This window comes from Phoenix dactylifera, mitochondrion (assembly GCF_009389715.1).
Source record: "Phoenix dactylifera mitochondrion, complete genome".
In the NCBI taxonomy this organism is placed as follows: Eukaryota; Viridiplantae; Streptophyta; class Magnoliopsida; order Arecales; family Arecaceae; genus Phoenix; species Phoenix dactylifera.
In genome coordinates this window covers 189,351-200,000 of record NC_016740.1, presented here as the reverse complement: position 1 = coordinate 200,000, position 10,650 = coordinate 189,351, and positions in this window count along the sequence as shown.

Sequence of the window (10,650 nt, the reverse complement as noted above, 5' to 3'; positions counted from 1 at the left end):
AAAGAAGATTCGATCAACGTACCAGGTTTGCCTTCTTGTGAGAAGGACGGTGATGAATTGTGTTATCAGTGCAAAAGGAGTCTTTGAGAAGGTTCAGTGAGTTCGAAGAGAGAGAAGGTCAGTAGAGCAGTCCGGCAGCTGTTCGGGGGTAAGCTTTGGGATTAGCCTGATCGACCCCTACCAATGTATATAGTTTATCAATATGAAGATTGACATTCGTATTTACAATTTCCCGGATCTATCCTCTTCAATTAACTTTACAAAATGGAAGGGAAAATGTGAAGACCAAATATGTCTACTACCAACCGCATAGTCAAAGCTTGCCATAAAATCGGCCGGTTGGTTTGCTTCTCTCCAAGTATGGGAGATTTTCAAATCTTCGAAACTAGCGAGTACCTTCTTGATCTTATGAAGAAGAGGCTTTCCTTAGCTGCGGACTTTTGGATCTTGAGAGTAGACCATGTCTTACGTTAGGGAATCCGAATCAATCCAAATCCTCTGACACTCCTTTTCAGCTGCTATTTTCATACCTTGGAAGATGCAAAAGAGCTCGACTTCGAGTATGGTCTTGTTCTTAACTGCTTGAGAGAGCGCATATATCCCCTTTGTCGTCTCTTGCTAAACCTCCACAAGCCTTCCCATGCTCGCTAATTGAACCGTCCGTCTTAATCTTAATCCATTCCTTTCCCGGTGGTCAACACACAATATGTTTCTTTTTGATCGGATTGAGACACAAGTCCCATTTGGCTAGGATGCTCGCCGATTCTTCGTCTTCTTTCTCATAAAGCTGGAGATACTAGCTTCTAATCTGCATATCTTCGCAAATCCTCTTTTCCATTTTTCTTTTTTTAAACATCATTTACCTCAAAGATTCTACTATAACGTTTACGTTCCGCCAAAATGTGCCAGAGCGAGTGAAAGGCCCCACGGTGTTAACTTGCCATCTCCAACAAATCTGCTAGCAGCCCATTCGAGTTCCGCTTGGAAACAAGAAGCTCTTCTTTTTTTTTTTATGTTTTTTTTGCCCAAGAAAATTTTCCAGAGCCAAGCCGTATAAGAGTGAAACTCCCATATTCGGATGGAGTCCAAATGATTGCATCTTGGGCCGAAGAAGCTTAATTAGTTTCCATGCATTAATCATATCCGGGGATGTGGGAATAGGGAGATGTCATCCATCTACACGACACGATAGCTTAAGCAAAGAGTAGAGAGAGCTAAGCGATCATACAATAAATATATACAAAAGCCTAGCGTAGGCCTACCATAGACTAGTCTAAATCAATCTTTTCTTTGTCTGTCAGCGGGAGAGAAAGCAAGCTTACGGTGCTTAGGATGTTAATGTTTTTGTAGGATACAAAGCACCTATATATGGACATTGTTGTAGACTCCTCTGTACAAGCGTATAAGAGCTATTATACTCGAAAAAATGAAGTTTATGAAAGAGTCTTTCTTTATTTTTTGAATAGCCGGCGTGAGAACTGACTTTTCCGGCGATCGTATGAACAATGCCGTCCGCTTTTATGAGTTTCCATTGATCTCTCCGACGAAGTTGCGGAAGCTATTTATGAATGAGCATTGCTATCTGATTCCTACAAAAGAGATAGGGGAAGCTCACTTTTGTCAAATGGGGCTAGAAAGCATAGAACCCCGTCTTAAATCAACCGGTGAATCCGGGATAAAAGTTAGGAGAACAGGATATGTTATGAGAAGAGTGACGTGGGAATAGATTGAATTTTGAAATGCATCTATACACTCAAGAAGTAGGATTCATACGGGAAGATGAAACTGCATGAAGCATATCGATGAACTGGTACGGTGTGAGGAGAGGCCTATTCTCAATAATGAGCAAGATGATGCAGCTCTAGTTGCTGGAGGCAGAGGACGTGGACGCGGCAGGAATAGATCCAGGGGGAGGACGCGAATAAAAAAGGAGTTCGGCTATGAGGATCAGAAGAATCGAGGTGGAGGGAGATAGTCTAACTAAGGATCGAGTAGAGGAAGACGTCAGTCTTTCAGTTGTAGATGATCATTACCGAAAGAGATGTCCATTCGAATGAGAAAAGAGGGCCTGTCCGAGAGGAAATAAAGAATATTCATTTGCGGATTCTTCCGACGTCCAGTTCCTACTATTTTCCATCACGCAAATAGCATGGACTGGATCATAGACTCTGGAGCTTCAAGGCACATGGCACACGGGAGAAAGGTCTTTTCTTAATTTCATTCCTGCATCAATCTTGACAGCAGTCAACATAGGGTTGAAGGAATAGATAGAGCGCCATTCATGTTCAGAGAGGGAACAATCTTTCTACTTCGACAAGGTCTTGTAGGTTCCCGGAATGACTACAAGTCTGATGTCAGTCTCTCAGACGGGAACGAAGGGACTAAAAATTTTGTAATAAGTAATCTTTATCTTTAACTAACTATCTTATAATATCTTATAATATCTTATAATATCTTATAATATCTTATAAATATATTATTATATATATATTATAAAGTAATATATATCTTATAATATATATAATACTTTTTTATTATATATATTACTGGGCTCCCTCACTCCGGCCTATCCGACGAAGTTTCTCCCGTAGAAGACAGCTTCATTTCCAGTAGAAGATCTTGCTTGCCAAACTATCTCCCCGGTATATCTATCAATCATTGGGAAAACATCTCTATCCACGGGTACTAACGTTTATCCATTGGAAGGCGTAACATACTCCATGTGAGCTAGGGGGGATGATCAAAAAACTGTCGAGTTTGGGGACATAATAACTATGGCAGGAGTTTACCCTTCTCTGTCAGTATCATTCCCTGTAGCTCCATGAGCCGACGGTTTATTCAAAAGAGTTAGATTCATAAGTAAGTTCCCATGGTTGGCAGGTGGAGATGAATCACGACAGCTTTTCACTCCACCATTGGTATGGACGGAGCTCCCTATAATGGTATACTTCTACACCCGCCATACCGGAACATCGGCCAGTAATCGTTTTGAAGTTCCGGTGGAATCGATCCAGAACCATTCTGAGCTATACCAATCGATAGCGTATGGAAAGGGCTTTGCTCCGTTGGTATAGTAGGTAGAGCCATTTCTTGCCCTTGAGCCTTAGATAAATAACTTAACTGGAAAAAACGATTCTTCAATAGGAAAACGATAAGCTCCAACTGGATCAATTGGCCCAGGAACAGGCTATGTATGATACCGATTATGAGCGGTTCAGGGTGGGGTCAGAAGGTCCGAAAAAGATCAAATGGGGAAAAATATTCTATTTCACATAGCCATTTCTGCCTTTTATGACATGGCCAGGACTGCCGATGGTCAAAATCACAGGGGCATCGACCCACCTTCAAATGTATTTCGCAAAAAGATCAACTTGTAACATTTCCAGGTCTTTCTGCTCCTTCAAATTCAAGTGATATTGGTGCTCGCTCCGGTGCTTATAGCTTCGTGAATCTAAATCACCATCTCGAGATGGAAGATATGCTGTTGGTTTGCCCCTTGTCCCTGCTTCGGGTGGAGCAGCTCTGCCCTTGCTACTCTCTTATAGTAACTAGCGGTTATCCCAAGCGAATTGTAAATACTACACTAGTTTGGGCGGATCAATGACTACTGGACTCGATGGCCTCCTCGACATTATCAAAATAAATGATATGCTAAATGTACTAAGATTGATAGTTGAGTACACGGGTACTGCCCTTCTAAGTTGAGCTGGCCCGGGAAAGGGAATCTGGGAAGGAAGACCAACAAATCTAGAACCAAAGGACTACTTCTCGTGATGAGCTATTTAAAGGAATCTTTCGCTGTATGGCCTCTGAAGCTTCTGCGAATATATTTCCTTTGAGTTTTCACAGAGGAACCGCGAACAGCTCTTTGCCTTTCTGCTTCAAAGAAAGAGGTGGGGAGAACCATCAGTTGGAGCACCCAAAAAGCTTGGGAAATGCCTTTTCTGAGCCGCCTACCTATCCGCTACTCTCATTGATTCTCTCATAAGGTGATCAGACAGGCAAGTCTAGCTCACAAGCAGCTGTGGAACGTCTTCCCCGATCTCTGCTGGTGTGTAATGCCAGTCCCGGTAGAGAACAATCTCTCGAGATGGCGTATCATAATCATTCAGTAGTGGACTAGCATAGGTGCTACTAAGGCTGGCTTGCCCGCTTCGTCCGATTAAGCCGGAACCAAGCCCTTTGAAAGTGTTACAATAACATCTGGTTACACACCAGAGGGGTAAATTCCTACTATTCTCTTCTTCAATCGATGGATCAAAACCCTTGTTCTCAAGCCCCGGAAAAGACCGCTAACACGCTCGATTCCTAACCGCGGAATCGTGGCTTTTCCGTCCCGGGGATGGAAGGGGTAAAAACTCTTCTTTTTCTAGTTAGAAGATGTCCTTTTCGTGGATCTACTTCATGCATGAATGGGAGGACGAAAGCAAGGGAACGAGTAGAGTATACAGAGCGAGCCAAAAGGTGGCTGGGCTCAGAAGAAGCAGATTCGAAGAAAGATCACTCAAATAGGTCTTCCACCGTTCCTTTAGTATGACCATTTTGAAGCGCTTTATGTGGCACGGCCGGTGTACCTCCAAAGATGGGTTATTCAGGGGTCGAAAGTTTAGATTTACCTATTTTTTTCAATAAGAAAAGCGCTTCCCCAGATCCCACAAAAGATCGTTGACAAGCCTGATCCCTAATCGTGGAATTGTGACTTTCGCTCCATTTCTGCCTCAGGCAGGATCAAAACTCTCCATTTTCGGAGTTAGATTTAAGCCCTTCTGAGTGATCTCTTTCGGCAAGGAGAATTTCTACCTTGTGGTCTTCATTCCCGATTCTCTTCCCCACCCATCGCCCATGTTTAACACGTGTTACAGGCTGCTAAAATGTCATTATCGAACTTGAGTTGGAGCTTCTTACCCTCGATCTCGATCTACATCCTAATAAGGAAGGAAAGTCTTCGAGCGCTCTCTGCCTCGAGTGCGGTCTTTCGCTCCATCTCTAAACATTCCTTCCTACCCCGGCTCCCTTCGGGGAACCTTCCTTCGCGACTCTTAATAATCTCATACTGACGAATAAGGGGTAAGAACCCGCATTTACAAACAAATTCATACGGCGAGATAACGACTACAAGGTCGATGAAAAAAATCCCTTACTACCCTTTCACTACCGTTTTTATTAGAACTTATCTAAAGAAAAGGAGAATCTTCCCGCTTCGGATGATGCCTCAGTAGCGCGCTTTCACCACTGCAAATTGTTCCGTTCCTGCGGCTCATGGATAGCTTTCAAAGCTGGCTTACGACAGAGCATTTTGGTATTATTAAAAAAAAACTCTAAAAGACTCCACCTTTAAGCTTCGAAGAAAGAAGGAAAAGAACGACATGGGACGAACTTGCTCTCCTTATCCGTCTGCCCGCACCTCTGATGAATAAAAATCCAAGCACATTAATGAAATTACCTGATCGCGTCAAGGGAATGAGGCGGGTGCAATAAACCCTTATTAACGCGTTAAAGCAACTCTCTCACCAAACGCTTAACGCTAAGGAAGAGAAGAAAGCATTGAAGCTCACCTCGTGCTTCCATCAAACGAAGCACTCGGCTCCCACTTTGTTAACATAAGGAAGTTCTTTCAAACGGAAGGAACTCCCACTTCCTTCCTCAATTTGTTTTGTCCCACTTTCTGAGTTACACGAACTCCGACCTCTTTCGGTTATGTGATGTGCGAAATCGGCTTACTTATAGTTGCTTATAACTACTGTCTGTATAGCCAAAGACTAACATGGGCGGTTCCTATATACGAGCATTCTTTAGTGCGGGTTGAGGTCAGTGGTTGGGGCTCGACTGGATGGCATTGGTAGCTATCTTGCCTTCCTCCATACAGTACGGCGCGCTCCCGTCACCCCCGGTGGCACGGTATGCCTCCGTTGATCTGTTCTGACAATACAGATGAATGTCTCCTTATCCCCCGTCAGTCGAACCACTTTACGGTTCAATGCTTGTCTGTATTCCTTTCGGCGGGTAGCTATTTAGAAAAGTGGATTTCTGACGCGCTGCTAGCTTCCTCTATGTATATCCATACCCCGTTTGGGTCGGTACTTTGACTTTGGTCTTTACATCCCCCACATGATTGGAGATGGAAGGATTGCCTCGCCCTTCTAGAGAGTGACGGCTTATTCATCGTTAATTGACGGACGAGATGGCTTTGTCACCAACGCCTTCTCCCATTTGTTTAGTCTACTTCCTAAGTTACGAGCATGACATGCGCTAGACTTTTTTGGACTTATATGCTGAAGACCACTGCTCTGGATAACCAAAGACCAAAGAGATGCTTCCTATACCGGACATCCAAAGACTTAAGCCCTCGTTGCACAGAATTGCTTTCGTCGACCAGAGTGATGGCCTGATCAATGCCTATTCATCTATCGAATCACATCCGGCGATTCGCGTTACGAATCAATGCCCCGGAGTTTCATCCTTGCGCCGAGTAGTAAAGTTAAGGGAAGCTCCCCAGACAGAGTAAGATCGGGGTTTGGAAGCGGGATGACATACGGACTATGCACAATTCCGTCACGTGCGGGTGGACCAGAACGTAGACCTGTCATTCCTTAACCGGGATGGTTGGGCCCCTTATTTGGATTGGATCTAGTTGTTACGTGTCTCGCATCGCGACTTTTTTCCTAGTTAGAATATCAGCGTGCCCTACCTCAAGCGCAACGAGGCATCGCTCGCATTTCCTTTCAAAGGGAATGTTAGCTCGGCGTGCACCTATGACTGGTTGCTCTTTGGTTAGTGTCTCCCACCCGGGACTCGCTTGCCCCAGTGCGGTGCGCCGACCTTTTTTCACATATAATGAATATACTGTACGACTGATGGCTAAGGGTGCAGGTTGCCAACTAGCCCCTAAACTGGGTTGAGGCAGGCCCTCTATCCTAACGAAAGTGATTTTCGGACAGTCAGACTAGTGGGTTGAGGTTATCCTCAATCCGAGCAGCTCATCCCTAACGAACGTTGAACTTCGGGCAGTCGCCCCTTGCGCGCTAGACCAGCCTGTTGACCTCAAACCGCCCGGAGCACAGAGATATTCCCTTCTTTGTTTGTGACAAGGGATTGCTGCCTCTAGATTGACCTCTGCCGGCGATCAACTGAAACGTAGCCTCTGCTTTGGACAAAGCAAACACTAAAGGGGTGCTTCCTCGACCGAAACTGGCAAACTTCAGAAAGAGGTCATTACATGGTAGCCTTCATGCAAGATGACCCGGCAGGGGGGGCTTTCTGATAACACCGTGCACCAGACCTAAGCCCGGATTGCACGGCTTGCTTTCGGATGCTTTTTCTGGGCCCGCTCCCTCGACCCGCGCCCGGCTTATCTCATAGAAAGATTGCCCCAAACGACCGGCTTCACGGCAGCCTCGACCTTCGGATTGGTTGCGCCCACTTCGGGTTGACTTATAGTTTAACGTTACTCCTTAGGACTAATCGAGGATGATTCGAACGGAGGGTTTCGGGCGGTCTAGCCCTTGCGTTTTCCAATTCGATAGTGCCACCTCGTTTAGTTAGTTCCCCAGTTCCTACCAATTTCTTCAATGGACCGCCCCTTCTCGTATGGAAAGAATAAACTGTACTGCGGGCGGAGGGCAATCGTATGGAGGATTTCAATTCTCCTAACCGTCTTCCCAACCCGTCTACGATGTAGAGACAGACTGCTATTTGGGCACATCTCCTTCTATGCGACAATGGATTATGACCTCTTGATTCCTGGTTGGCCAGCTCTGCAAAGACGAATCGCCGGACTATAAGCCCCGATTGCACTGACTTGCGATCTTCGGATTGATGAACTGGTCGATGCCTATTCACCAACTGAAAGACATCCGTTGGGCGAAGTGATTACCCGTTCAATGTAAGCAAATCCATGGATCAGAATGATTGGCTGCTTCATGTCCCGAGCTTTAAGTTTTCCAATCCGTCGATTCACGTTACGATCAATGCTCGTGAGTTTACATCTTTGTAGCGAGTGTTAGTTGCCAAAGGAACCGCGCTCTAGTAAGAGTAGCTTTAGGGTTTGCGGAAAGGGAGTACTCATGGGGAGACGAAGAATTCCTTCCTATGCTATGAGGATGAACTGGATCTGTCATTCCTTTACCGGGATGGTAAGGCCCTCGAAGCTGGATTGGATCAAAGGCTGCGCATCTCGCATCTCTCTACGTCTTTCGTAACAAAGCGAATGAGTAATCGAATGCCCTACCCCGAGCGCAATGAGGTGAGGTCAGAGCAGCATGTAAATATAGGAAAAAAAAAAGATCCCGACGAGCAGGGTTAGCTGTACGGCGGGCCGCGGGGATACTTAGAAGTGCTCTTCGTTGACTCTTTGCTTCTGACACTAAGGATTGCTTGTCATTTGGGGGATGAGACACCTCTAGACCTATCTCAGCACGTTGTTCACATTGCTTTGTCAAGGAGGCCGAGCCGAGATCGATGTCGGATGATAGAAGCGATGGAAGAAGGAAGAGGACGATTGGCCGCACCGGTTGAGGAGAAGCGTAAGTAGTAAAGTCGAGGGAATGGACCGCCCAAAGCCTAGGGAGGCTTAATCGACTCCCCGAAGGTGCTTATTCGCCTGTAAGCATGGAATAGACTCAATTCCGCTCGTGCAGCTAACCACTGCAAGTGACGGGGGGTGGCGCCCTAACGGATCTCAAGCGGTCTGATAAGACAGATGTTCATTCTGGTTTTTCCGCATGAAGCGAGGCAACAATTGTTGTATAATATAGTACAGTAGTTGTTGGAAAGAAAGAGATCGGACGCTTTCTGCCTTTCTTGGGTACAAAGGTGAAACTCCTTTTCGATCAATAGGTGTCGGGTCGCTTAGGTGACTTCGCGCCAGGTGTTGGCTCAAGCTTGACGAGGCCAGAATTTGAAAGCGCGCGTGTCAGCGCCGTTATCGGTTGGCAGTTTTGTTTGCGCAATGCCAAGAAGTCCACTGGCAGCTTCGATCCACTGCGAGGTAACATGCTGAAAACAAGGGCGAGCTATTTGGCGGGAGTCCGCCGCCTAGCTTTTTATCTTCTGTGTTTTCTTCGTCTAGCCAAGGTTTCTTCATTTGGTATTTTTCTATTGCGTGTCCTTTCCCGCCTCCGTCCTTCCCTTCCCTTTCCTCGCTGTTCAGTTTCCTGAGCTCGTTGCTGCCGTCTCCGCGGGCGCCGTGCGAGGTGCAGTTCCCGATCGAGTTGCAGATTCTTTCCATTGTTTCCGGCGCGGCGTAGACCTGATCAGTCTATTCCTATTCTTCCGGTTCTTTGGCTGTATCTTCTGTCGCTCCGGCTGCAGCTTCTACCTCTAATTCAGTTTTTTTATATAATAATATTCTTCTTAATTTAATCAACTGCATATTCGAATTCAAAAATGGGGATAACGCTTTGCCTATTCGACCTCGTGGAATCGCCTTTTCCTTAAGAGATGAGGGCTTTTCCGGATAAACCGATGGAACGAGGTCTCTACGCCTGTGACCGGCTACTATATAAAAACCGCCATCCGTAACTACGTGACCATCAAGCTATGCCCACAGAGCCCTAGAAAGTTCATCTTGCTCGGATGAACCTTATTCATGAAGGAGCGAGGGGCGCCTAATCTAATAAGGGCTTATCAACCCAGCACCACTCTTTGCCTTCTTGCTTGGCTTATCCTTTCCTTTCTGGACTTGTTATCCCTCCTCTTTTCCACCCTATAGCGGCGCTTGCTTGATGAGTTGACCGTTCTGTTCTCTTTGAACTGGCCGATCCCTTCATGATTGCATCTGACCCCGTCTCCCTTCCTTTGCGCTAGCTGGTTTCCCTACCTTTTTTTTATGGATACCCTTGTGAATGCCTTGCTGTTGAAGGAGAGACTCTATGTCTTTGAATCACCGTTCAACGAAGAGAGGCCAATAGCCGTACCAGAAAGCTGTCCCCGGGAAAACCGAGACCCATGCTGACTCTATTAGATGAGTGGTTGACGAAGGTCTGATTTCGCCTTTGAGCAGAACAACAAACAACTAAAGGAAACTGTCCCATCCCCGCTTCCTACCTCTGAACAGGACGAGCTCAGCTTCCGCTCCCTCACCTGAAAAAAAAAGGGCGAGCCCGGCGGAAGCTCAATTGACTGACGAAGCCACTTTTCTTTTCCTCTGTAATCTTTGTACCCGACTGAAACAAAGAAAGGGATATGCTATCCGTGGAGTTGGTTCCGCTTCCACAAAGGGGATCTGCAATTGGATCTTCAACTGCCTCTGCTTCAATTTGTGATGAAAGGTCGACTAGTTCTGGATTGGGGAAGGGAAGTCCACACAATGCAAGGCTAGTGGTATCAGTTGAGTGAATCGGTCAAGCTAAGACCGGAAAACGTGGGTTCCTCAACCAGAAAGAGATTGTGGGGAGACAAGATCCGACCATGTCAGTCATAAAGAAATCCAATCCGGCCAAGACCAGATGCCATCGACATCGGGTCAAGCAGGCCATGTTCCACCCATGACCGGTCGGTCAAACCATGTCCAGCTGTCTCAATTGACACTTGACTCTTCCGCCCCCTGCCCGGGTCAACAGGCACAACCCAACTTGGGTTATCGGCAACAAGAGCCTCCTCTATACCCGATCGATTCTTTTTCTCAACCCAATCAGGGTTATCCTAGTCTAG